Consider the following 23335-nt stretch of genomic DNA (forward strand, 5'->3'; position numbering starts at 1 on the left):
GCTCTCTCTTTCTTTTGGATCTACCAAGGCAGATGGTCTGTATCAACATAATGGGGGAAATTTTATATTTAAAAGTTGTAGGATAATACAGTCATGGGCAGGAGCAAAAATACGGGCTTTGTTGATGTTTTGTTCTAACGTTATTGTTTCCTTTCAGGGATGTGATGGCAGTCCTGGACATGATGGCAGTCCTGGATAAGACTATTAGTAAATGGAGAAACACTGCAACTCACGTAGAGGCATTCTTTGAAGAATGTGCAATAGAAGAGCATGGACTGGTAGAGCCCTACATTCAGAATGAGTCCAAGGGAGGCCAGAATCATTCAGCTGGTACAGTGACATAGGCAGAAGAACTGGTAGCAATGAAGGTGAAACAAGGCTTATTAAATACATGACAGATCTACAGGAATGACAGCCCTGGGTGGCTCCTCCCACAAATTAGACTCAACTTTTTTATTTAGGTGAAGGTACTGTGCAAAGCCATTCATTGTAGGAGCACTTGGTGGGTTTTACTGAAGGGTTGAACAAAGAAGGGGGCTAGACTTTAATGAGATGGTAGCTAAGAATGGTTGCTCAATAGTCAGCAGATGGTTAGATTAGAGGCTGGCAATGAAGTTGCAGATGTGACCGTGTTTAGTGGCATATCTTTTCCACATCTTCCATGTGGCTGTGATCAGGCAGGTGCAGCTGCATTGAAGCAGTAAGTCTTAATGGCAGTGGACTAGGGTTACTTGCTACACTGAGATGATGCTGGGAAGAGGTGGGTGGCAATTATGGCTCAAACACTTATAACAGTTAATAACAAAATTGACATGCAGAAAATATCAACATTTTCAATTTAGTCAAGCCTATGGTGTCCAGAATATTTTACTTGCCAAAGGGCCAGGACATAAGGACCTGGCATGGCAAATTGTCAGGTTTAGAGCTAAGGCCTTGGGCAATTAGGTAGCAGGCTTTATTCATTGTATGGTGATGGATATTGTCTAGTGTATAACTTTGAAGGTGGCTCACCAACTCAGAGAGAGGTGAGTGTGGCTGTGGTATGATCTGAAATATCAGAAGCTGGGAGTAGCGCCCAAACTTACAACAACCTAGAAGCAGTAGATATACCATACAACATTCAATGGCAAGCTAGAAAAGCCACTATCAGGGGTATATTAATTCAAAAAGCTGCTTTCTATAAAAAAATTAAACAGAGAAAAAGTCATATTAATAGAATCAAAATAAAAAAATATAGAGTCAGAACTGCAAATAAATTATTCACCAGTACTTGAAAGTCAAATGGTTACACTACAAGGAAAACTACTTGAAATTCAAACACAGCAGTACTCAGTCAATGAATCCTCCACAAATATGCCGAATGGGCTCAATCACCCTCAAAAGCAGTGGCAAGAATCATAAACATGAAGAATCCTCCTACCAAATAAAAGCAACTAAATTATAATAACAAAACATTAGAGACAGATGAAGAGATCATTGCAGCTTTTGAAAAGATATATCAAAAGAGATATGGCCCCCAAGACCAGTTTAATGAGTCATTATTTCATCAATTTACCGAAGAGTTACACTTTCCAGTACTAAATGAGACACAAATAAATAATCTTAAAGCTTCCTTAAGTGCAGAAGAAATCATTGCTGCTGTAAATAAGTTGAAACCAGGAAAATCACCAGGGCCTGATGGTTATGTGGTGGAATTTTACAAGACTTTCAAGAAACAGTTAGCTCCTATACTACTGAAGGTATACAGATACATAATAAAGTATGGTACCAAAGACCTGTATATCAATAACTCAAAAACTATATTTATACCAAAACTCAAATCTGATGCATCAAACCCAAATAACTACAGGCCGATAGCACTCATAAATATTGATATTAAAATTATTTCTACAATACCAGCTTGTAGAATCAAACAAATTCTACCTCACATTATATCTTCTGAGCAACTAGGCTTTATGAACAGACAAATATATAACAACACACTTACTATTGATTCAATCATAGTTTAAAGGTGAATGATAAATGCCCTAGCTATGCACTGTCAGTAGATGCAACCAAAGCTTTTGATAGAGTAAAATTTGATTTTTTATTAAATTTTTATTTTTATTTAACATTTGTTGACTGGGCTAGTCTAGCTGGATATATGTCCATTTTCAGTAGAGGCCCGTGGAGAAAAGCTCCACAAAGAACAGACAAAATTCAAAATCAGATTACAGTTACAAAGCATTAAACTTCAGTTATAGATACATTAAAGTTTAGTTAAGATAAAATACAGATAAAATACACCACGTCCCCTATTTTCAAGTTTGAGATTTTTTTTTTCTTCAAAGAGGGAAAGTATCAAGAAGGAAGAGGGAAATTCCTAGAATAGGATCTAAGTGAGGAGTTGGAAAAGAGACAAGGTATAGAAGAGAATAAAATCAGGAATAGGAGAGAGTAGTAAAGTGGAAGTTGTGCTTCAAGTAGAGCAGGAAGCAGGTGGGATGTCTGTTAAGTCTAGCTGGGTAAACTAAGTCCAACTTTCAGGTAGTGACCTTTAAAGTGTCAATAATATAAGGTGGAATAGCTTAGGAAAAGTTACATGATGATGAAACAGGAGGAGAAAGTATTAGTCAGGGTTGCTACAGGGACAGAACCAGTGTCTAGTAAGATAAAGTTTAAGTTTCTTTTTGAAAAGTGAAGTAGAGGAAATACAAGTGAGGTCACCAAAGTAGGTTCCAGCTTTTTCCCACTGTATAAGAGAAAAGGGAATCTACTGCTTTATTGTTGGATTTATGTGTAGATACTAATAGTTTATTAGATGAACGAAGGTTAGAAAGATTTTTATATGGACTGATGAGATTTGTAAGAACTGGTGTTTTATCTGGATAATAAAGTTTTTTTGGGAAATAATTAGTTGCTGAAATAAAAACTGATTGTGCAGTTCAAGCCAATCGAGTTGTTTTAAATTTAGGCAGTGGTGTGTTCTAAATGGGGAGCTGGTAGCAAATCTGGCTATACTGTTATAGGAGATAGTCAACTTGTTGAGGTTAGTTTTAGAGAGATTAGTGTATATAGGTGAGGCATAGAAGAGAGTAGAGATAAGGTGAGTGTGGGCAATGGTAGTTCTGGCTGTAGGAGTGAGGAAGGGCTTGATTTTATAGAGGGAGCCAAGTTTTTGGTTTACCAATTTTATTGTGGTATTGATATGAGTATCATAGTTAAAGCTGTGGTCAATAGTAACCCCTAAAAGTTTGGTTGTTGTGTCAGGAGATATGACTGTGCTGTTTTTGAATTTTATAGAGAAGTGAAGTGGGGTAAATTTTTGTGTCGGAGTAAATAGCAGTAGTTTAGTCTTTTTAGGGTTGAGAAGACATTGCTGTAAAAAACACTCTTCTACAAGCTCAAAGACATTTTGGGTGAGGGACTGTAGTTCAGAGGGGCTTGTAGCTGAGGAGATTAAAAGTGGAATTATCAGCATATTGTATGGTTACTGCTTGGGGGATACTAGTAGCAAAATTGTTGATAAAGATGGAGAATAGAAGAGGGCCTAAAATAGATCCTTGGGATACACCAAGGGAGACAGGAAGAGGGGTGGATAAAGTATTTTCCTAGAGCACTGCCTGTTTCCTATTATCTAAGTAAGACATGAACCACTGTAGTGCTTGATTGTCAAGTGAGAGTGATTTCAGAAGATGCTTTGGCAAGATCAATAAAGACAGCAGATGAGAGGATGTTATTGTTACGGTTTTTGTTGATGTGGTCAGTAAATGAAAGGAGGGCAGTAGTAGTGCTATGGAAGGGACGAAAGCCATGCTGAGAGCGAGCTAATAGGCCATTTAGGAGAAGGTTGTCAAGTAGTTGGTGGTGGATGCATTTTTCCATGATTGTAGCTATGGACAGCATAGGGCAATTGGACAAAAGTTAGAAAGTTCTGTTGAGTTGAGACCCTTATGAAGGGGGATAATATGTGAGATTTTCCAGATGGCTGGGATGGTACCTTCTTTTATGGTTCTGTTAATTAGGATTGAGATAGGATAAGCAATAACTTTGGCTGCAATTTGAAGATACTGAGCAAGTAGAAGGTCCGCTGAGGGGGTAGAGGGTTTGAGTTTTTGTAGTAAGGTACAGATGAGGGATGTAGGGATGGGTTGGAATTGGAAACTGGGTGGAAAGGTAAAGGAGGAGGGGAGCAGATTAGTGGATACAGGAGGTAGTGAGTTGGCAAGAGACTGGATAGCTTCAGTAAAGAAGTTGTTGAAGGAGTCAGCAATTTGTTTGGGAGTGTCTTGTGTGATACCCGAAGGGTTGGGTGTCTTAGAGCTGCCTGGATGAAGGAGTGTATTGATCCCTGACCAGAGTTTCTTTGGGCTTTGGTGGTTGTTTTGCTGGAGTTGAAAGAAGAATTTTTTTTTGTCTAATAGTATAGATGCTTTAGTAGAGTTTCCAAGCTGTTTAAATTTTATATGATCAGATGGGTCCTTAAAAGCATGCCATCTTGACCATAATTAGTTTCTCAGCAACATTTTATGGTTAGTTTCTTTTGTAAGCCAAGGTGCAATTTTGGTCCTATTCCTAAGGGTACGGGAATGGTCGTGGAAGTTAAGGATTTCAAGGAACTTAGAATTGAAATAGGCCACTGCTTCCTCGAGTTGAAGGTGGTTTAAGGGTGACCAATTGCATAGACTTAGTTCCTTTTGGAAATGTTCAGGGTTAAAATGTTTACTGGAGCGTGTGGTTCTGAAGGTTATAGGTCTGGTTGAAGTGGTCTTTTGTCGAATTAAATAAGTTAAAGAGTGATCACTCATGTCTTCGGGGAGGATGCCTACCATGTAGTTAGGGGAGAGAGTATTTATAAGGATCCAATCAAGGACGGATTCTTTGTTGGTGGGTTTATGGATGCGACTGGGTGAGGAAACAATTTGAGAGAAGCCATGTAGGTTTATGTGGTTAGAAGGGATATCAGTATTACAGGTATTCCATTAAAGTCACCTAAGACAATGGTTTCTTGATGATAGTTAGTGGACAACCAGCTGAGGATATTTTCAAGGGGATTGATGTTATTACCTGGAGGAAGATAATAGCATAGAATATAGATGGACTTACAAGTATTTAGTTGTAGTTTGGTGAAAATAATTTCAGAGTTGGTATCTGATGGAAGACAAGTGTCTAATAGTATAAGTTGGAGCCCTGTTTTATATATTAAGGCTATGCCCCCTCCCTTCTTGTTAGGGCGATCCACTCTTAAAATACTATATTCTGGAGGGGTGATTTCACAGTCCAGTGTATGTGGTTTTAGCCATGTCTCTGTAAGACATAAAATGTCAAACTTGTGTAACTCAAGTAGGGCAGGAAGCTGAGTTATTTTATTGTTACTACTATGTATATTTAAGTGAGCTAATAAGAGGGAGTTAGGAGGCTGTGTTGGGATGTGTAGGGATGAGGAAGAAGGACTGGTTGTGTAGGTAGTAGTGTTGTTGATAGGGCCAGGGTTGGGATGAATGTCACCATCTCTAAGGAGGTGAAGGTGTAATCTGCAGGTGTGGATTAGAGTAAGATTTGGAAAGGTTTGTGGTTTCTTGACTTGGTAGTGTTTGTAGGTAATATGGGTGACTCTATGATATCTTGGGAGGAAATATTTGGTTGTATATGTTATGTTTATTTGTTTCAGGGTAGGTGATAGAGTAGGAACGGATGTTTGTTTTGAGGACTGGTGGAAGTTAGAGCAGTGAAGATGTTCATAGGCAGTTAAGAAATAGGGAAGGGAAAGGAAAGGGAGAACTGAAAATAGAAGTAGGGGTATAAGGTAAGAAGATATGGGTGAAATAGACATGGTGCTGAAGAGGTGGAGAGTGGGAAGTGAGAAGTTGAGAGTGTATGAATATAGTGGAGGAGTGGTAAGGTAGATAGAAGATGTTGAAGAGGGGTGGAATGTGATTGGCTGATAGGGAAGTGGAAGTGGTTAGAGAGGTATAAGGCTAGGTGTACTGGGGTGGGTGGGAGGGGGGGAATGTGATTGGCTGATAGGGAAGTGGGAGTGGTTAGAGAGGTATAAGGCTAGGTGTACTGGGGGTGGGTGAGATTTGGGGGTAGGGTAGGGGAGCGGAGTAAGCCCACAGGGCTATACTCAAGAAATTTAGTATTCCTGAGGGCTATATAAAAATGGTTAGGGCTTTATATAAAAATGCCACAACAACATTATCTATACATAAAAAGCAATCAAAGCCTATTCAAATAGTGAACTGTACAAGGCAGCACCTTACCTGTTCAATATATATATATTTAGAACCTCTGCTGCTTAAAATATCACAAATAACTTACCACCATATTATGAATATTTCCAAAGTCCCAATAAAGTATACAGCTTTTGCTGACAATCTTAACATTTATTTTGAATTCCCTAACAGTGATTTGAATAAGATACTAAACTTCATTGAAAAATTCTCAAAATATATATAATTATGCGATTAAACCTAATAAATCCATCATATTCCCTATGAATACTCTAGGACATAAGGAATTCTATTTCCTGAAACTGAAATTAAAGTCAATTATAATCTCAAATATCTGGGTATTATGTTCCCTCACCCCCAATCTGACATGACTAAAAACAACTTGTTTAAAACCTGGTCTAAAATCACTGAAGACACTCAGAGATGGTTAAACCTCAATCTATCTCCACTAGTTAAGGTGGCCATAGTTAAAATGAATATTCTTCCAAGACTATTGTTTCATTTTTGTGCTATTAACCAAAATATACCAAAAAACTTCTTTTCCAAACTTGAAACACTATTCGGAAAGTTTATTTGGCATCCAAAAAGTACAAGAATAAAATACACTAAATTAACATTACCAAAACAAAAAGGGGGCCTAGGCCTACCTGAATTCCAAACATACTACAACATACTAAATGCTAGTTGAATTATACAAATAACAAATTTTGAACAATCCAACAAAGTATGGTATCCACTATGGATTAAAATATATTACAATCATCTAATTTCATGCAATTTAATCCCTAGAGCAATACCCTTTCTAAATTCTAAGACTTTAAAGCATTTTAAGGTTCATCCCATATTAATAAGAAACACAGTAATATTTCAAAAGCTGGTAGCCTCCCTAAATCTTAAAGATACTTTGGTATTGGGACACCCAGTATACCTTAATCCTAATATTAAATTAAACAATACTATATTAAACCTGAATCAGTATCCAAAAATTAAAAATATCACTGTATGGGACCTATATTAGATCAAAAGTTTCTCAGTTGACAATATTAGACAAAACTTGAAGTAAATAAAAGCTATAATACCATAATCAACCAATTAATATACCTGATCAACACAATTACTATGAATGTCAAAATAGACAACCAAGACATGCAGGTATATCAACAAATTATTAACCTGCTATTGTCAAGATCTAAAATGTTATCAAATACATATAGATTAGCAACAAAAATTAGATATCAAGATGCAATTCTATATTCCAAATTTTGGGAAGAGAAAAATAATAAGATAACTGATGAACAAAAATCTGATGCTATTGAACTTACTTTGAAATTAACTCCCCTTAAAAAACTAATTTATACCCAAATTATGATCAATAACAATGCGTATCACACACCACTTTTTCTTAGCAAAATTAATCCCTCCCACTCCCCTTATTGTACCATATGCCAAAACAGTGTTGCTGACACCCTTCATATTTTTTGGAGCTGTAAAAATGTTTACAAGCTGTGGTGTTCGCTAAGAACCAAGTTAGAAAAAAGGGATAGACCAAATCTACCCTGTCATGGGAAATGGCAATTTTACATATATTCCCTAATAATTTCTCATACGAAAATAAACACATCATAGTCACATTGTGCTCAATGATCAAATCATATATAGCCCAAAATTGGTTAGATAGAAGTAAAATCACATGGGAAGAATTTAAAGGAATGGCTATAAAATACTTATTAGCCAGCAGATTAATTACAAGAAGCCAAAAAGAAACTATCTTACTATCAGAAACATTGGAAAACGCTTTTAGAAATCCTAGGACAAAATTGATTTATGACCAAGGGACTTCACCATCAATATTACTTTACATAATTAAGGAAAACTAATGGCAATTATTATAGAAATACCCACAATAACAGTGTACAGGTCATGGCAAACACGTATAAGATGAACATTAAGGTGACAGCAATGTATATATTGTACATAGTCAGTGCAAGACAGAATGTTTATTTAGGTAGACTAGAATATCTGGTTGCAATGTTTTAATGTCACATTTTCAATATGTTGTATACTATCTTTATGTAAATGTCTGTTTTACAGCTCATTAAGAGCAGCTTGATTATTAGACAATTCTGTATAATTGTTATCCTAACATTGATGATTTATGTTATGTATATCATATTTGGACGACTGAAACTTGATATTCCAAGTAGCTTGTATGTATATTTTCTGTGTAATTCTTTTCTTGTATTTAAATAGAAGTGAAATGCAATAAAAATTATATTTGAAAAAAAAAAGAAGCTGGGAGTAGCTGACAAGCCATTAACATGGGAAGAGTGGTATGTTGGTCCATGGCTGGGGGGTGATGACAGATGGAGCAAGGCCGGCTGCCTTGGCGGGCACAGATGATTCTGCCTTCAATATATGTAGAAGTGCTTGGCTATCAGGTAGATTTGCTAATATCTGTTCACACTGTGGAGGTCCTCACCTGGCTGCAACAGTTTGGTTCAGATACGTCCCAATGCATGGACTTCTGCTGCCATGTTATTGCAAGATTCGGGATGGTTTTAAATTATAGCAAATCAGTTTACGAGGTAAGGGTGCACTTTGTGGTAGTCAGAGATGAATTCCTTTTGGGGCATTCACCGCAAATAAATTTATACATTCACTCATTAGGACAGAGATTCTAGATAAATTGTTGAAAGATCATTCTGACTGACAGGCATGTTGCAGGGTTTCATGAAGATTTCTCCATAAAATCAGTTGTGACCACAGAAGGTAGAGCTTGTAAGAACCTATTGTCAGTCATGGGTAAGGAAGGACTGTGAGAGACTTGCTGGATAAAGAGGTGTGAATGGGGAGAGTGTTTCATCCATCTCAGGTTCCCCCTTTTAAGGCTTTCAGAATTTCTCCACTGGGCTTGTTTATCAAAGAGAGAGCGGGAGAATGCCAGTTGATCCATCAGTTGTTTTTCCCCAGGTGTTTTCTATGAATGGTAATATTAACATGCGAGAAGTACATGAGCAACATGCATCACTGGATGCTATGGCACAAATCCTCAGGTAGTTCAAGGACCCGTGGCTGGCAAAGTCGGCTGTAGATTTGGTCATTCAGCTGCTTCTGGTTTTAAAAAAACAAAAGTGCAAACACTGTATACACAGCTGAAGCCTTTAATATTGGCAAGGGCTTTCACAGCAAGAATGCTGCCTCATCAGACCATTAATTCAACACAAATTTACTTAACAATATAAATAGAATTTTAAAAAGAAATATGTTTGTCAAAAAACATGGATTAAAATCACATGACCACTATGTTCTGATACAATGTAACTAGCCAAGCATCAATTTAAAGGAGCAATGTTGCAATATTTTATTACTAAGAATCTGAAAAATATATAACAAACTAACTCTTAAAAATCAAAAATCATCACCTTCTCAAGTCACGCAACTTCAGAACTGGTTTTATGCAAATCTTATCATTCATAAAATCACATGACCACTATGTTCTGATACAATGTAACTAGCCAAGCATCAACTTAAAGGTGCGATGTTGCAATATTTTATTACTAAGAATCTGAAAAACATATAACAAACTAACTCTTAAAAATAAAAAATCATCACCTTCTCAAGTCACGCAACTTCAGAACTGGTTTTATGCAAATCTTATCATTCAAACCTTTCCCCTATCAGCTTGCAATCTAATTATCCAGCGCTAAGTCCCCATTTCAGTCTGATCATGCTTATGGGGTGTGCTGTGGCATATGCTGCTTTTGAAAACTTCAGTATTGCTCTAAATTTGTGCTGGAAGAGACTCTCCCACCTGAAGAGCAGTGCACTACCTTTATGATTTTTTGATTGTAGGAGACTTGTATCAGGGTGTGAAAAGGCATGGACAGGCTCCTTAAATTATGATAAGAGGTCAGGACATCACTGACACATGACAAGATAAAATGGCCAGATAAGTTATTGGTATTCTTGGGCCTAGAATTGGTAGCAGTGTCTTCAGCATTCAAGTTACTGCAGCCTAATATGGATTTCATGAAGGTGACAATTGAGGAGTTTATGGCAGTAAAGAAGGTGAGGGTTAGTGAGGTGATAGAACTCCTTGGGTTTCTCAATTTTGCATGAAGAGAAGTTACCCAGGGAGTACAAGATCTTTCTCTACCTTCCTGAAGGCTGGTCCCAAAAGCATCATAGAGCGAGCGTCACTAAGGAAGTGAAAAAGGGTCTTCAGTTTTTGACCATTTTCATAGCAGTCTTTAATGGAAAATCCACATGGCAGGTAGAATATGTGACATTGGACTCATTACATTTGCATACTGATGTAGCTGGTATTGATGTAGCTGGAGTTCACAGCATGGAGGCCTACTTTAAGGGGAGATGTTTTTTCACCATGGGCTCCTAGTTGGTCACAGGATAGAAGAAGAGACATTGCTTTCATGGACGTATGCCCATTCGGGTGGTAATGGTAATGTAGAATAATAAGTTGTGCAACAAAATGACAAATTTTCACTCATATAATTAGGTGGTAGTAAAAGTCCTGTTTAAGAAGTCTCCCAGATGAAGATGGCTGCAGTTATTCTTAAAGTTATTGGTTTTACATAAGCTACACATAAATTTTTTATTGTTGAAAATATATAGGTTCATAGGTTCATAGGTGTGTACTGGGCTAATGGCCCTAGAGCCTTTACAAGCCTAGTCCATAGAAGTGACTTGGCATTGTGCTGCCCAACATTAGTTCCCAGTGCCTCTATCAAGTAGAGCCACTGGGTGAACTTTCTACTTCCTATCCACTCATCAAGATTTCTCTGGAAGAGGGCCAGTGAGGAGCTCTGTTTGACATGTATGGGAAGTCTGTTCCAGAGCATGGGCAGTGTCTGAGTTATATATGTTGATTGTGGTAATGAGGTTAATGTCTCTGGAGTGTGTGGTCCAGAGGGATTGGGATTTCTTTAGATGTAGCATTTCTAACAGAGATGGGTTAGACATGGCTTTGTAAGTCAAGCAGAGATCGCCTCTTCGTATATGATATGAGACAGAGAATAGCTGGAGTTTTTTTGAGTCTGTCCATGTAGGACGTGTGCTTACGGCCTAGGATCCTGTTCATGAGGTACTTTTATAGCCTCTCCAGTTGTTGCAGGTGTCTAGTGAGGTACATGCCAAATGGGGCATTATACTCTTTGATTGATCTAATGACTGAAGAGTAGAGAGAGATGATGACCTCTGTCTTCCTGGATGCAAAACCCTTGGTCATGACAGAAGGACTTTCTGACCATGGTGGCAATGTGGTGGTAAGGAGAGGTTGCTGTCAATCTGTGCCCCCAGATCTCTTATAATTCCTTCAGTGTTCAGTGGGCTCCCATTGATGTGGTAATTAGTGGAAACTGAGTTTTTCCCAAAGGGATGATGACACATTTTTTGCATTAAGCTTAAGGCCATAGTTTCGACACAAGTCATTGGTCTCAGTGAAGACTTTCTATTGGATGTCTGCATCACTTGGGGAGTTAATAATGTCTCCCAGCTTGCAGTCATCTACGAACTTGGTCAGCCAGAGTCCCTCTGTGTTGGCCTGGACTTCTGAGAAGCAGATGCCAAACAGGAAAAGACCCAGGACTGATCCTTGTGGGAGTTCACTTGTGACTGGTTGGCAGTCGGACTTGGAGTCTGCTACTTTCACACTGTGGGTTCTATCTGTGAGCCAATTTGTAATCCACATAATGATATAGCGGCTGATGCCTAGTTTGTTGAGTTTATCAGTAATTCCTGAGTGAGGAATGGTATCATAGGCCTTGGCCAGATTGAGATAGGCTGTATGAACTGCCTTACCTTCATCCACAGCACTAGTGACTGAGTCAAAGAAGTCACCCAGGTTGAGCAGGCATGATCTAACTTTCACAAAACCAAATTGAGTGGGATCTAGAGTTTGGAGATTCCATATATCCTTGTTAATTAGGTCCATGATGATTTGTTCCATAGCCTTACATATCAGACTCATCAGGCTAATGGGGCAATAATTTCCATGGTCTGTAGTCGCTCCTCCTTTATGGAGAGGGATGACTGTAGCAGTGCACCATTTGGTAGGGACAAAGCCTGAGGTGAGGCTGTGAGTGAGCAGAGCACACAGATGTGGTGCCAGTTGACTTTGTAATTCATGTAGAACACAGCCAGGGATATTGTCGGGTCCCATGGAAGCTGTATTCCTGGCCTTAGACAATGCAGCTTTAACCTGTGCTGCAGTAATGCTGGGTGTCTAACATTCTTCTGATATTGAGATTGGTCCTTTAGCAGGGAGAGAGGGGTAAAGTTGGGACTGAATCTGTTGGCCAGTATGTTGGCAATATCTGTTGGCTCAGTATAGGAGGCACCATTGTGCAGTAACTCAGAGAAAATCTGTGTATTGCCATGGAAATTCTTGATATAACTATAGAAGGGTTTGTGTTTGTTTTTAGTGTCTGCCACAATTCTGCCTTCGTAGCTGGCTTTGGAAGTTTTGTTGAGGGATCTCAACTTATTGTAGAGGCTGATAAGGGAATTTTTCCAGTCTTGGGAATTCACCTTTATCTGCAACAGTTTCATCCTTCTTTTGTAGAGTTTATTAATGGCAGGGGACCACCAGATTGGCTTTCTTTTTTTTGGAGGACAGCGTCTTGTTTCTGTTGGTATGGCTAGTTCCAACCATTTATGTACGTGTTCTTACATTGGTGTAAGATTTTGCAGTCATGCATCTATTTTCCATTGGCACGGGTGCAGTGAAGTTAGTCACCTCTGTTTTTAGGAGTCCAAAGTCAGTTTGGAGAAGTTTTTAATTTTGGATACCTTTGTGGAGGGTGTGGTTGAGATATGGATTTCCATGGGGATTAGTTTGTGGTCGGATATAACCAGGGAGGAACTGACTATTGGTGTAGAGCAATGGTTTCCCATATTAGTAATAACCAGGTCAAGGATGTTGCTTTCTGTAGTCAGGGTAATGAGCTGGTCCAGGGCATTGGAATTAATGAATTCCAGGAAGCATTGGGCCAGTGCATTGGTGCATGAGTAGTTTTCCCAGCTGATGGAGGGGTAGTTGAAGTCATCTAGTATTAGAGTGCTTGGTTGGATCTTAATAGTTTCCATAGTGCTTAGGAATGTGGATTGAGAGTCTTGGAACAATGTAGAGTGAGAGTCTTGGGACATGGTTGGGGACCTATAGCAGCCTATGACCTGAATCATCATCTTACCTAATGTTAGTTGTAACTGGAGTATCTCAGATGTGTTATGCTGGGCTACTAGTCTGGAGATGTGCATATCTTTTATGAATATGGAGCCACCTCTGCCTTTGGAGCTTCGGTCCATGTTCTTGAGCCAATAGGTGTGGAATGAGGTATAGGCTGGTAGCACAGGGGTGCTTTCTGCTGCTTTAAACCAGATCTCTGTTACAGCACAAATGTTGATGTTCTCCATTTTGAGGAGTGCTTTGAGTGAGTGAATCTTGAAATTTAGACTTCTAGCATTGAGCAGCATAACCCTCAGTTTGCATTTATTTATAGCTGTTACAGTGGTAATTTGGTCTTTGAAACACCACCTAAAAAAGACACTATGGGGGTGGCAACAACCTTAGCCAGTACCCAGAAACCCAGGGGTGACAGATGCAGGCCATCTCTGGCAAAGCATCAAGGTCTGTCAATCATGTCATCCCAAGCAGACAGATACTGGATCCCCTTAGAATGACACCAGAAACTTATCCAATTGTTGAAGTCAATCATTTTCTGTTTGTACTGTGGTATAATTCTGGGCAACAGTAGGATGCTGCTTAGGGCTAGGGGTCATACCTGCCTGGACCACATAATCCATGAGCTCCACCATGTCTCTTTTCATGTAGTCCAGGGAGGCATGTCTCAGGTCATTCACACCCACATGGACAATGACAGAGTCATACTTGTACTTGTTGTGGAGTGACCTGAGTGCATATGTTATGTGTCGGATTCTGGCACCTGATAGACAGCTGACTGTTATTTTCCTTATTCAACCTAGTAAGTGGGACATCAGTGTGCCTCACTATTGAGTCCCCTATGATTATTGTATTGGGCAGGCTGTTTTGCCTTAGGGGCTTAGGTTGATGGGCACAGTGTGTAGGTGAGCTATGTGTCTTGTGGTGGTCAAGTGCATTTCTGCCTTGCAGGTCTCTGCTGTCTGGGTAGACTTCTGTTTATAGCCTCCATGAAGGTGGGTGTGTGGTTTTTATGTGAGGACTGTGATGGTGGGTGTTCTGAAAGGCTATGTGTTCCATGTGGTATGGTGCAGGTGTTGACCTTCTTTTGACCAAGTATTCTGATCTTGGCTGGAGAGTGCATGGCTTCCAATTTGGAGATATAAGCACATCTCTCACAAGTCTGAGTGTCAAAACTAAATATAAATTCCAGCCAAACTGAAACTTCCAGTGAGTGATCTCTCAAACCTCTTAACTCAGAGGCACATGGGATATATGTAAATGATCCTTATAAACACCAGGTATTTCAAATAATTGGAGATTCTGAATGCCAATAACTTGTTTTGTCATTTTAATGGACAATTGCAGGCCAATAAAGCCAACCGCCACTAGCTGTAGATATGCATATTTCAGCCTTGTTATTACCTCATCAGCACAGCACAAGCAGAGTGTCTGACTAAGCATAACAAAGACAGGGCTTTTATACCCAGCTGATGTCCATTATCATTAGGGTGAGGTGCAAAATATCCCAAATAACAAATTAAAACAATGAGTGAGAAGGTCACACTGAAAAACCAATCAGTAAAAACTAAATGAAAACTCCAGCCAGGCTGGAAATTCCAATGAGTGACCTCTCAAACCTTTTGACTCAGAGGCACATGGGATATATGCAAATGACCATTATGAAGACGAGGTATTTCAGCTAATTGGCGAATCTGAATGTCAATAACTTGTTTCATCATTTTAATGGACAATTTCAGGCCAATAAAGCCAAACTCCACTAGCTGTGGGTTTAGTATATTAGGTGATACTGCATAAAGCCTCCTCACCAAAACCTTATTGTACTGGGGGAATACATTTATAGTTGTGCTCTTGAGTGGGGAACCTGTGCTTGTTTCAGGAGGCCTTTGGAAATCAGGTCCTGCTGGGTCACTGTTATTCATTTCAATCATTTCTTATTGGGAGAGTCCTAGATTCGGCTAGGGAGGGTCAGTCAGTTCATTTAATGAGAAGAGCAGGCATTTGGTCCTCAAAGCATTTTACTTTTACATGAAATAGTCTTTCCAAGTTTTGTGTAGTGGGGGAGGGTTGTATTTCTTTCCTCAAAATGTGTTGATTTGATTTGTAGATGCAAGTTGTGTCTTGATCTTTGGCCATTTGTTTGCCTTTTGGATTGTAATGAGAGTGCTTGTCCAGTGAGTTGGTATTTATTTAGGTCATGATCACACTGTCCAGTGAGTTGGTATTTATTTAGGTCATAATCACACTGTCCAGTGAGTTGGTATTTATTTAGGTCGTGATCACACTGTCCAGTGAGTTGGTATTTATTTAGGTCATGATCACACTGTCTAGTGAGTTGGTATTTATTTAAGTCATGATCACACTGTCCAGTGAGTTTGTATTTATTTAGGGCATGACCACACTGTCGAGTGAGTTGGTATTTATTTAGGTCATGATCACACTGTCCAGTGAGTTGGTATTTATTTACATCATGATCACACTGTCCAGTGAGTTGGTATTTATTTAGGTCATGATCACACTGTCCAGTGAGATGGTATTTTTTAGGTCATGATCACACTGTCCAGTGAGCTGATATTTATTTAGGTCATGATCACACTGTCCAGTGAGCTGGTATTTATTTAGGTTGTGTTCACACTGTCCAGTGAGTTTGTATTTATTTAGGTCATGATCACACTGTCCAGTGAGTTGGTATTTATTTAGGTCATGATCACACAATCCAATGAGTTGGTATTTATTTAGGTCGTGGTCACGCTGTCCAGTGGGTTTGTATTTATTTAGGTCATGATCACACTGTCCAGTGAATTGGTATTTATTTAGGTCCTGATCACTGCAGATGGCATATGGTATGAAAGAGTTTTCATGGAATGATGGAGATCAGATGCTACTGGCATTGCATCAGCTCATTGAGGAAGTGAGTTAACATGTTTTATTAATTCAAATGGTCAGATACTGGTAACATACCTCTCAGCTGTCCAGATTTTTGCAGAATGTCCAGATTATTGCCTCAAATTTTTGGTCTACTCCTTAAACAATTTGTGGTTTTCTGAAAAATCACTGAGATCTAAAGTCACTAAATAATGACAGTCATTTACATTTTAGATTTCATGTCCTTCAGGAAATGCATGGTAACACACAACCTGATATTATAGTAACTTTCTAAGTTTCTAAGTGAAATATTTAACATTTGTCCCTGTTTTGTGGCCTTTGTCTTCCCATTATTTTGGCTTTATCTAGATTTCTTGTGCTAAGAGGTTGAGAGGTACGGCTGATAACAGTGAGGTGTCAAAGTACATCCTACTGTCTAGGATGCTGAAAGATCTGTCTGTATTGCAACAGTTATACCCTAACATGGTGGCAGTTTCATTAGCAGTTGTATCGAATCCTAGATTAACTTGTAACATAATGTGAAAGGTGGCAGCTTTAGAAACAATTCAAAAACTTATAAATCACAAGTCTGTCAGGCGGCTCCAGATTTTAGGGTCCACATCCTGGAACACTGGGATTTTGCAGACAATGATGCTGCCTGGCACAGACAGTACAGGGTACATCTCTGCGACATTGACCTGGACTTGGTTGGTTTTCATGTTGCAACCTTCTTATCATAATTGCTAGACTGAAATTAGGTTAAAGGAGTGTGTTATGAAAAAAAGGGGCAGTGATGGAGCATAGCACAAGGATTCCAATTTGTGCAGAGTGCAGTCATTAATGGGGGGGTTGTGGTCCTTGTTTGAGTTCTTCCATATTGGGTGCAGTTGGTTGAATGATTTGGGTTACACATGGCCAGGAAAGGGGGTAAAGGCTGCCCAGGACAAAAGCCAGTAGGGTAGTCAGTGTGCAACATTTCTCCCTTTTCATCCCCACCCCACTTCATTTTTGTTGGACTGAGCTGTCAAAAATGCTGCCCTTGATGGCTTGGTCATAGTTATGTTTAGTGGACACTGATAGTTATTCACTTGGCATCAAGTTAGACTGGTCAGACAGTTTATGATTTGAGATATCAAATATTTTAATTTGTGCGGCTGATGTCATTTATGTTCCAAATGTTATGCTTTGTCATCTAATAAGCTATATGCAGTGGCTATGAGGTGTGTTATTAATGTTAACATTATATCTTGATATCCTGGGAAAATTACTGAATATTTTTCCCAACACTAGTAAATTTATCAAATTGTTAGTTATTCTCAACAGAATATTATCACTGAAGAGTGTAATTTTTATATGGGCCCACCATAGGATAACCTCCTGTTTGTAAACCTCTAATTGCCCATGTTATCAGTTTCACGTATCAAGCAAATTATACGGGAGAAAGGCAACATTCATGATGACTATATCTGTGCAGAAAAGCTCCCTTGAAGTCCATCCTTAAACTTTATCTTTGCCCATGTCTCAGGATAGAGAGATTACAACAATCTTACCCATATTTTGTATTATTTATTTATTTGTTTGATGGTTTATTGCCATTTGTTTACTGCAAAAGTCAACTTAGCCTGCAACACCCATGTTCAGTGGATACCCAGGAAGAAAAGCTTGTAAGTCAGTAGAAACATTTAAAGCTCACAGTCAAGGATACAAAACGATAAGATACATTCGACAGAGACCTTTAAACAACCAAAGTAGTAATATATAAGGAGGAAGAACAAGCCTGTAGGGGAAAATGCACAAGTGCAATATATTAGGTAAGACTAAGACAGGAAATGTGGATTAGAAAATGCAGTGAGCAAAGAGAAAGGCAGGGAAGGGATTAGCCAAGAGTGAAAGGAGGTAAGAGCCGAGGGGTGCATAAGGCAATGACCAGGAGATTGGTTAGGTCTGTAGATAGAGGTGAGATGCTTTATATTGGAACAACGTGGTATGTTAGGGTGATAGCAAGGAAACATTTTGCTGAGGGTAGGACAAAAGAGAGTTTATAAATTGTTATGCGCTGTAATTAGGTGAAAGTAGTTGAGGTGATGGGTCTGTATCGTGTGATTGACATTTGAAAATCTCACAGCACCTTTACTCAACACAAAAATGTTGACCCCTATGTTTGTCGAACGGCCATACCACCAATTTCTTTCCAAGGGAAAGAAATGGGAAGCCAACAAACAACACCACACCCCCCCCCTAACTAAATATTCTAACTCCGAGACTGCACTACAGTTGGGGAAAGGGCAAGTGTGACAGAACGGCCAACCAATTTCTTTCTCTTGGAAAGAAATCGGTGATTTGGCCGTTCGACAAACTTAGCGTTCGACATTTTCATGTCGAGTAAAGGTGACTCGACATTTTCAGTTGTCAATCTCCTGATATAGACCTGAGGTTATGGGGAGTTTAATCCAATTTAATGAGGGGAGACTACTTCATTGGTGACTGAATTGTGTTGAGCTAATAGTAAACTTTGCAATTTTATTGTAGCATGCTTCAGGTTTAAATTTTAGTGTTGCAAAGTAAAAATAAAATAAGTATAAAAATGGCTGTTGTTCAAACTGAATAAAATGAAAATCAAATGGATAATATGGCAGAACAATAAGCTCTCAAGTCTTAAATAAGATATATCCAAAATTTCAATAACTTGAACTGTGCGTATATATGAAATAAAGCTTTATTGGAAACGGCAAGAGCTTTCACCACTAAGGCTTCTTCCGGCCATTAAAACAATTATTTAATTGCACACCTTTATATCATTTATACAATGACATCATTTCCTCTAATAATTTTAATTTAAAGTAGAAGCCTGCTTCCTTCATGCATTAACTACATAAAACGACTTAGCCTAATACTGTATTAATATCATATCATTATATTACAATAAACAAAGAAAAACAATATTTTGCAATAAAAACATATATAGATGCACTTGGCCAAGTATAAATATCTATATGTATAAAAAATATAACTGTGTGTTATACAAAAATATATATAGATATATGAATTAAATATACAAATCTATTTATATAAAAAGTATATCATGTGCATATTGATATATAAATACTAACATATGACAGCCAGTTATAAAAATATATAAAAACATTTTATATGAAATCATTTATTTCCTGAGAGGTCTATTCTTAAGAACTGGCTTTATAGATACTCTGTCATTTAGACCAGGGTGACAGTCAGCCTTTAACCTAATGATCAATTTACTCTCTATTTCTTCAGTTTTATTCCTGATATCACCTCCTCTAATATTAGAAACGTTTATCTGGATCACCTGAAATTTAAACGTATGTTTAAGAGTGTTGTTACAACAAACATGTTTAGATAGGGTGCTTCTAGATGACTTGGTATTAATATCATAGATATGCTCTCTAATTCTGTCTCTCAACCTTCGATCTGTCTTGCCCACATAATATGCGGAACACGTAGTGCAGGTGGCTAAATAAACAAGATGTTCAGTATTGCAGTTAGCTTCTACTTTAAAGATAAACTCTCTTTTTGTACTCGGATGTACAAATTTGGTTGTATTATTAATATACCTACAATAATTACATTTCATACATGACTTGGTACCATAACTATTCACTGTCTTATTATATGTTCTTCCAATTCTGTCAGGACCACATAACATCCTATATAAATTCATTTTATTCTTATAGGTGAAACTAGGATAATCACCTATAATATCATATATCTGCGGATTCACTGTTAAAATGTCCCAGTACTTTCTATAGATGTCTTTCACCTGCCCAACATCTTGCGTGTGATATATACATACTCTAAGATCTTCTCCATTTGTTTTATATTGTTTAGATGTTGTGAGCTCGTTCTTATCATTAGATGCTGCAAAGTAAGGTCATGCTTGATCTAGACGTAACATGTCTAAATCAATAAGACTAATTTCCATTTCAGCAGATGTATATGATCTTTGCTCAAGTTGATGTTTAAACTCTGAAAGTTCATTTCTAAAACCTGTCTCAAAGGAATGTAAGCGCGATAACCTCATGGCTTGTCCTCGTATAATATTTCTAAATATAAAATTAGGATGCATGCTAGATCTATGTAATATCGCATTCCTATAACATTTTTTTCTATACACACCTGTATTAATTAATCCCATATGAGTTCTTTCTATATATACATCCAGAAAGGAAATTTTATATCTAGACATTTCCAAAGTAAAATTCAGATAGCTAGTTAACCCATTCATTTGTTGTAAAAATTCATGCAATTTATATTCATCCGAAGTCCAGATGAGAAAAAGGTCATCCACAAAACGGACATAAAACTTGACATATTTTTTAAAGTGATCTAACTCAAATAAACAATTGTACTCCCAGTCAGCCATTACGAGATTGGCGTAGCTGTTGGCACAAGAAGTGCCCATGGCTACACCATCCCGCTGTAGATATAGCTGTTCGGAGAAGAAAAACACATTATTTGTAAGGACCATTTGCATTAAATCATTTATTGTTTCTATTTGTATATCCGTATAGGATCCTTGCTTCTCCAAAACTCTACGTATGCATCCTAGTCCTTCCATATTGGGTATACATGTAAATAAGGACTGGACATCTAATGTTACTAATATATATTGCTGTTCAGGTGTAATATCTTTCATATTCTCATATAGCATCATCAAAAATTGCTGAGTGTCTTTTAATATATATTTATGTTGATTAACTACTGGTCTTAACTTACTTTCCAAATAGATAGAGATGGGTTCTGTAACCCATCCTCTCCCAGAGACAATCGGTCTCATGGGAGGTTTTATAGGGTCCTTATGGATCTTAGGTACCCCCTGTATGCATGGTATCATCGGTTCTAGAACTCTGAAATAATTGTAAATTTGCATGCTGCAATAAAATTGCAAAGTTTACTATTAGCTCAACACAATTCAGTCACCAATGAAGTAGTCTCCCCTCATTAAATTGGATTAAACTCCCCATAACCTCGGGTCTATATTAGGAGATTGACAACTGAAAATGTCGAGTCACCTTTACTCGACACGAAAATGTTGAATGGCCAAATCACCAATTTCTTTTCAAGAGAAAGAAATTGGTTGGCTGTTCTGTCACACTTGCCCTTTCCCCAACTGTAGTGCAGTCTCGGAGGTAGAATATTTAGTTAGGTGGGGTGTGGTGTTGTTTGTTGGCTTCCCATTTCTTTCCCTTGGAAAGAAATTGGTGATATGGCCGTTCGACAAACATAGGGGTCAACATTTTTGTGTTGAGTAAAGGTGCTGTGACATTTTCAAATGTCAATCACACGATACAGACCCATCACCTCAACTACTTTCACCTAATTACAGCGCATAACAATTTATAAACTCTCTGGTTGTCCTACTCTCAGCAAAATTTTTCCTTGCTATCACCCTAACATACCACGTTGTTCCAATATAAAGCATCTCACCTCTATCTACAAACCTAACAAATCTCCTGGTCATTGCTTATGCACCACTTGGCTCTTACCTTCTTTCACTCTTGGCTAATCTCTTCCCTGCCTTTCTCTTTGCTAGTAACTGCATTTTCTAATCCACATTTCCTGTCTTAGCCTTATCTAATATATTGCAGTTGTGCATTTTCCCCTGCAGGCTTGTTCTTCCTCCTTATATATTACTACTTTGGTTGTTTAAAGGTCTCTGTCGAATGTATCTTATCGTTTTGTATCCTTGACTGTGAGCTTTAAATGTTTCTACTGACTTACAAGCTTTTCTTCCTGGGTATCCACTGAAAATGGGTGTTGCAGGCTAAGTTGACTTTTGCAGTAAACAAATGGCAATAAACAATCAAATAAATAAATAATATATATTGAAATTTTGGATATATCTTATTTAAGACTTGAGAGCTTATTGTTCTGCCGTACTATCCATTTGATCTTCACTAAATTTTAGTGTTGTTTTAAGGTTTGTAAGGATCAGAGTTCTATACAGGATTGAGGGAATTAGATATGTAGTTGCAGGGGTGATTTTTGTTATTTATTTAAGAAATGTTTGTGAAAGTAGAGCATGCAAGTTTTTTAGTCATTTTTTTTTTTTTTTTTTTTTTGTGGAGCTTTTCTCCTTGGGCCTCCACTGAAAAAGTACTTATGTCCAGTCAGACTTTCCCAGTAATTAAATATAAAATAAAATAAAATAAGTACATTTTTGAGGTAAACACCAAATTTGAGATTGTTATCGATTATCATAACTAGTAGTTTTGTATGGGGAACTACTACTGTATTGGTTTTGAAGTTGGACACTGTAAAGCCAGGTCTCAGCTGAGAAGAAGGAATCTTGAGTTATTTGTAAGAGCTGCGATAGACAAGCAGAGGATCATATAAGTGGGTCTATATTAGAACATCAAACTTTCAAAACTTTGAATGTTCCAATATCGACTCCTATTCAGCAAAAGCTGAAAACTTCAAACATACAGAACAGAAAATTTTTTCCTAGAAAAAAATTTGCTGTTCCAAAACACATACACACAACACAAACACATCAAACAAACAGCAATCCACACACATACACCTAAAATCTTACACCTAACCCTACACTAAACTATACAAACACCACTAACTATCCACTTACCTTAACCTAAACCCTAACCCTAAGGTCCGTCACTATCACACACTCATCTCACCCGCACCCTAACCTTAACTCACCTACCCCGCCCTAACCCTCACATCCACACAATCACACACTTACCTGACCCGCACCCTAATCCTAACTCACCTAAACTGCCCTTACCCTCCTGTCCACACAATCACACAAATACCTACCTAACCCACACCCTAACCCTAACTAACCTAACCCGCACTCAATCGCACACTTACCTGAACCCGACCCGTAACTTTCCACCACAACGCTGAAAATACTGAAGCAACAAACATGGACAACCAAATTCTTTCCCTAGGAAAAAAAATTCTTTCCTGTTGCTTTGATATTTTCAGCTTTCGCTGAATAGGGGTCGATATTAGAACATTTGAAGTTTTGAAACTTCGATGTTATAATATAGACCCCATATAAGTG

This window comes from Protopterus annectens, chromosome 6.part0 (genome assembly GCF_019279795.1).
Source record: "Protopterus annectens isolate FY-2018-M chromosome 6.part0, PAN1.0, whole genome shotgun sequence".
NCBI lineage: Eukaryota > Metazoa > Chordata > Ceratodontiformes > Protopteridae > Protopterus > Protopterus annectens.